Consider the following 5,741-nt stretch of genomic DNA (forward strand, 5'->3'; position numbering starts at 1 on the left):
TGAACTAAATTTAGAGAGAGACTAAGCAGTCAGTTACAGGCAAAATCAATTAATTTAAATAGGATCAATAAGAAAATGATACCAGATTCACTTTAATTTTCTTGGTATCATGTGCATACAAGAATCTCTCAAACATTATGTGTGACAATAAAAAATTTGAGTCATAGTTAGTCAGTAATTAATCATTTTAGTAATAAGGCTAGTATGTTATTAACAATAGGATGATCATTTGACTATCTCTCTTAGATCAAAGACCCCTCATGGAAGCAAATCAATGTCCATGGAGAAGTGGGTGCTCCTGAGCGTTGGAATCAACTCTGGTTAACAATGAGAGAATGAATATTATAATAAGACTTGGCCCTATTCTAATGAGGGTGTGGGGTTTGTGACTCTGATCACTTGATTTTGAAAAGGAGAATTATTTAGATCCATTTTCCCTGTCTGATAAAAGAGAGATTACACATTTTCTCAGGCCTGTCTGAGTAAAACACTCAGACTGCACTCCATTAACTCACCTAACTTTACCTTTTGAATAGATCAGAGTTCTCACTCTTAGTATCAGCCCTTCCCTTCAAAGGTTACCTGAGTCATCCACTGGGGGTGATTTCTGAATGAGGAAGTAGAAAAAGGGAAAAGCCTTGGTCCTATTTAAATAACTAATTATGAAATATAAAATAGAAATAATTATTTCTCTCAAATGCATAGATTAAGCATGCCTTTACATAGATTAAAGAATGTCCATTCACAACTTGTAGGAGAAAGTAAAGAAATTTTTATACTTTCCTCTTTTAGCTGATATAAATAATTTCATTAATCAACCCAGAGGACTCTGGACCTTGAATCAGGAAGAAAACTGACATTACATGAGGAGCTTATAGTGATTTGCTGACCAATATAGCCCCAAATTTATTAAGGCAAAAGGTCTAAAATTGCTAGAATAACTAATTAAAAAGGATTTAAATTCTTTTTTTAAGTGAGGAAGTTCTATTTGCTCCTCTCAGGTGCCCCCTCACTATAATGCTTTGGATTCCTGCACTCAGCAGTGACCAGTCACTGCCTCCCCAACTGCATAACAAGAAAGTTTAGAGAAGACTTTCAATGTGTTCATCATAGTCAACATCTTGCACAATTAGAATCGAGCTCTTCTAACCTTAATGAAAAAACCCAGGTCTGTGTTGGGTGTCATGTTAACCAAACTCTACTTATGGTCACTAATTCAGTATTCAAAATGTGTGTTCATGGATGCAGATTGTACTGGCAAATGTTGATAAGTTTTTTGAGAGAGAGGAGCTCTCAGCAGCACCAGACTTAAGATGTTCTGACTGTTTCAGTTCTGGAGTCTTTGTTATATTGACCTTCCACTGAAACATACAACCAGCAGTTACATATGGCCTCTGAACAAGGCAGCTTTGATGATGGGCACCAGGGTTTGAGGAACACTTTCTTTAGCAGTTGGGCAGCAACAGATATCAGAAAGCACTGGCATTTATTTATAACATAAGCAGCATTTCTATATACTTCTACCATCAAGCATTTAAAGGATTTGGGGCAAATGCAAAATTCATGCATTTCCTGAGATGAATCAAACCATGGAATTTACTTACAATGCCCAAATGAAAAGTTTTAGGAATGGCATTCATGACCCCACCATGACCCGCAATTCTTCCTCATGCGGTGGAATATCTTCACCCGCAACATTTTGCCATTCTCCAGCAGTTTGGTGTTGCTAAAGACATCTTCACAGAGAAAGTCCCAGATGTAATCTCACATAAGTCCATTGGGGACCTCAGCCCTCCATCCCAACCATTTGTTTCCTTGGATCAACACAAGGAAAGGTGGGAACAAGGCCAAGATGACTATATGGGAGCAATTCCTTTGAGGAATATCAAGGAGAAACTGGACCCTTACTTCCAATGGAAACACCACAATTTTATCTGTGCAAACACTGGCTACACAGGATTAGTTCTAGATAATTTAGCATCTAGAAGAGTGTTGCATATAGTACTAAAGTTGAAAACTGGACAAAAGTCAAAAAGTAAAAAGCTCATTTCCTGATCAATTAATTTAGCTGAGTGAATTCTCATGTGATTATTCAGAGAAAAATTAAGAATTTTTCTATTTCATGTGAATTACAAAGACATTTGGTGAGAGGGAATGAAGTCATTAAATTATGGGCCTCAGCTCGTGAAACCTGAAGAGTTGGGCTCCAATCATTTCTCTTTCATCTTTATAAGGATAGATGGAAATGGCACTAACATCTGCCTTGCAGATTTCCTATATTAGATACTTATTTGGGGATTGATTAGAGACTGAACTAGTGGTTCCAATACTTCTTTATTGGAATAGCAATGTAACACTGTCAAACTTAGTCACAGATTTAATAATTGCTACCAGAAACGGTGGTACCCTTTTCGATTCTCTTAAAAAAACCTGATTAAGGAAAAAAAAAAACAGTTTTCTGTGTGCAGTAAGGTAGCACACAGTAAAGTATTTCTCTGTCTTTTGGGGATCAGAGTGAGTTTTCTGAATGCTTATTTCTCGTACATTTAGCAGTGAAAATAAATGTTAGAAAATGCATGTGTTCTTAAAATTCTCCGGGTACCAATTCATTGTTGGTGGAAATGTGACCAAATTTAGCCATTTTGGAGAGAAATCTGGAATTATTCCCAATGAATTATTGAACTGCCTATTACATTTGGCCCAGCAATACCACTGCTAGGTCTATTTCCAAAGATGATTAGGGAAAAAGGAAAATAAACTACAGATTCTAAAATATTTATAGTAACTTTGTGGTTGCAAAGAACTTGTAATTGTAGAAATGTCAGTCAACTGAGGAATGACTGAGACAGTTATGCTGTATGATTATGACAGAATTCTATTATACTATATGAAATATTGAGCACAATGCTCTAAGAAAAACATAGAAAGTATTTCATGAACTGATCAGTGCAACAAAGTAGACATACAATATACAGTAGCAAATGATTATAGTAAGCTTGTATTTGATAACTGTGAATATTTAAGCTTTTGGGATAAGAATTCCTTATTTGGTCAAAATCATTAAGGAAACTGAAGAGCAGTCTGACACCCTCTGGGCATAGACCAATGTCTTATACCATTTACCAGTATTGGATTGTTGTTGTCCATTGTTTGTGAAGAGGACCAAAATTACATCACTAAGTTATAGTGTGTCCAACTGTGGCTGATCACACCAATATGAGCTCAGAATGTTCTACCACAAGTTGGGTAAAAGTAGTCCACATGAACATTTGGGGCAGATTCTCTAAATTTGTTTATCTTGCATTTTCTTTGACCTTCTTCAATTCTGCTTTGTCTTTAGAGCACAGCACCTTCTCTGATGAGGGCATGTCATGCAGGGCAGTCATGTGTCAGTCATATAATCAATTCCAAAGATCTTAAAAGAGACCTTGAGGGTGTTTCAGCATCACTTTTTCTGACCACCATGTGAACACTGCCCTGTGTTAGTTCTCCACAATATAGCCTTCTTGGGAAGGATACATTTGGTACTTGAACAATGTTGCCAGCCCATCAAAGCTGTTTTCTATGCAGTTCAGTTTGTATGGTTGGCAGTTTAGCTTAAAAAAAGGACCTGAAGAGGTGGCTAACAGTGAACAGAGCACTGGCCCTGAAGTCAGGAGGATATGAGTTCAAATCCAGCCTCAGACACTTAACACTTACTAGTGGTGTGACCTTGGGCAAGTCACTTAAACCCACTTGCCCTCCAAAAAGGAAAAAAAAGGACCTGAGTGTCTGGTATCTTATCCTACCAGATCTTCAGAATCTTCCTAAGACAGTTCAGATGGAAACAATTCAGTTTTCTGACATGGAGCTGGTATACTATCTAGGTTTCACACACATACAACAATGAAGTCAGCACAGCATCTCTCTAGACCTTTAGTTTGGTAGTAAGTCTTATACCTTTTCTCTCCCACACTTCTTCAGAGCTTCCCAAATCTTGAGCTAGCTCTGGCATTGCATGTGCCAATCTTATCAATGTGTACATACTTGGAAATCATACTGCCAAAGTAAGTGAACTTATCCACAGCACATAAAACTTCTCCATTTGCTGTAACCAATGGTTTCACATATGGATGCATGGTGCTGGCTGCTGGAACACCTGTGTTTTTGTGTTGTTAAATTTTAGGCCAAAATAAGCATGAACAGCAGAGAAGAGACCGAAAATTTGTTGTATCTCAGTTCAGAGATTGCAGTGAGTGCACAATCATCTACAAATAGAAAATCATGAACCAACATCCCTTCCACTTTGGTCTTGGTCATAGCCTTTCCAAGTTGAAGAATTTACTATCACTGCAGAAGCTGACCTTGAAGCTATTTGCCTTCATTGAATGTGTTTGACGACATGGCTGAAAACATTATGCTAAAAAGCATGGGAGCAAGCATACAGCCTTGTTTCACTCCATTGTTGAATGGGAAAGCATGAGAGCATTGTCCATTATCTAGAATCTGGGCAAGCATGATATCATGAAATACGCATACATTACTGATGAACCTCTCCAGACAACCAAATCTTGACATAAGATAAGGTCAAAATGTATGCATGGTTTAGATATATAGGTACATGCTATAGAAAAATTATAATATTATGGGATATATTACCTATAAGATTTATGGAACAGAGGACACTTTATAAGCAAGAGATGGAGAGCATTGTGAGTTGTGAAATAGATAATATCAATTACAATAAATTGAAAAGATTTTGTATAAATAAAACCTATGTAGCCAAGATCAGAAGGAAAACAGAAAATTGGGAGAAAAATTTTATAGGTGTTTTTTTCAGATAAGTATTTCATATATACTACAAAACTTTGTCCAATTTGTAAGATCATGAGTCATTTCCCAATTGATAAATTGTCAAAGGATATGAATAGTAAGTATTACAATGAAGAAATCAAAACTATAATTATATGAAAGATGCCCTAAATCACTATTGATTAGGGAAACACAAATTGAAACAACTTTATAATATCATATTAAACCTATCAGATTGGGTAAAATTATAGATGAGAAAACAACAGATGTTAGAGGGGATATGGAAAAATTGGAACACTAACTCACTATTGTACTGTGAAATGATCCAACCATTGTACAGAGCAACCTAGAATTATTCACAAAGAGTTATAAACCTGTTTATAACCTTTCACCCAGAAATACCACTATTAGAACTTTTTCCCAAGCTTATTAAGAGAAAAAGAAAAAGAACTTACATGTGCAAAAATAATTATAGCAGCTTTCTTTGTCATACCAAAGAACTTGAAATTGAGGGTATGCCCAACAATTGGGGAATGGCCAAACGAGGTGAGATATATGATTATATATAATCCTACTGTGACATAAGAAATGATGAACTGGCGAATTTTAGAAAAACACGGAAGAGACGTCTAGGTGGCACAGTGAACTGGCCCTAAAGTCCAGAGGGTCTGAGTTCAAATGTACCCTCAGACACAACACAAATCTAGCTGTGTGACCTTGGGCAAGTCATTTAACCTCAAATGCCCTACCTTCCCCCTCCAAAAAGCCAAAAAAAATAAACCCAAAAAACAAAACCCAGAAAACGAAACAAAACATGGAACAACTGAAATACTGAAGAATTAAATGAACAGCACGAAAAGAACATTGTACACAGTAACAGTAATATTGTTCTAAGAACAACTTTGAATGACTAAGTCATCTTGAGTATTGTAAGTACACAAATCACCTAC

General features: G+C 36.4%; 1 pseudogene; it reads left to right on the forward strand.

The window, feature by feature from the left end:
* The first annotated feature begins 1,077 nt into the window (after positions 1-1,077).
* LOC138169752 (glycogenin-1 pseudogene) lies at positions 1,078-4,231 on the forward strand (annotated as a pseudogene).
* Positions 4,232-5,741: the final 1,510 nt, after the last annotated feature.

The sequence above is a fragment of the Petaurus breviceps genome, unplaced genomic scaffold, assembly GCF_028583685.1.
Source record: "Petaurus breviceps papuanus isolate PSGF00001 unplaced genomic scaffold, PetGlider_PUasm1.0 371, whole genome shotgun sequence".
Taxonomy (NCBI): domain Eukaryota; kingdom Metazoa; phylum Chordata; class Mammalia; order Diprotodontia; family Petauridae; genus Petaurus; species Petaurus breviceps.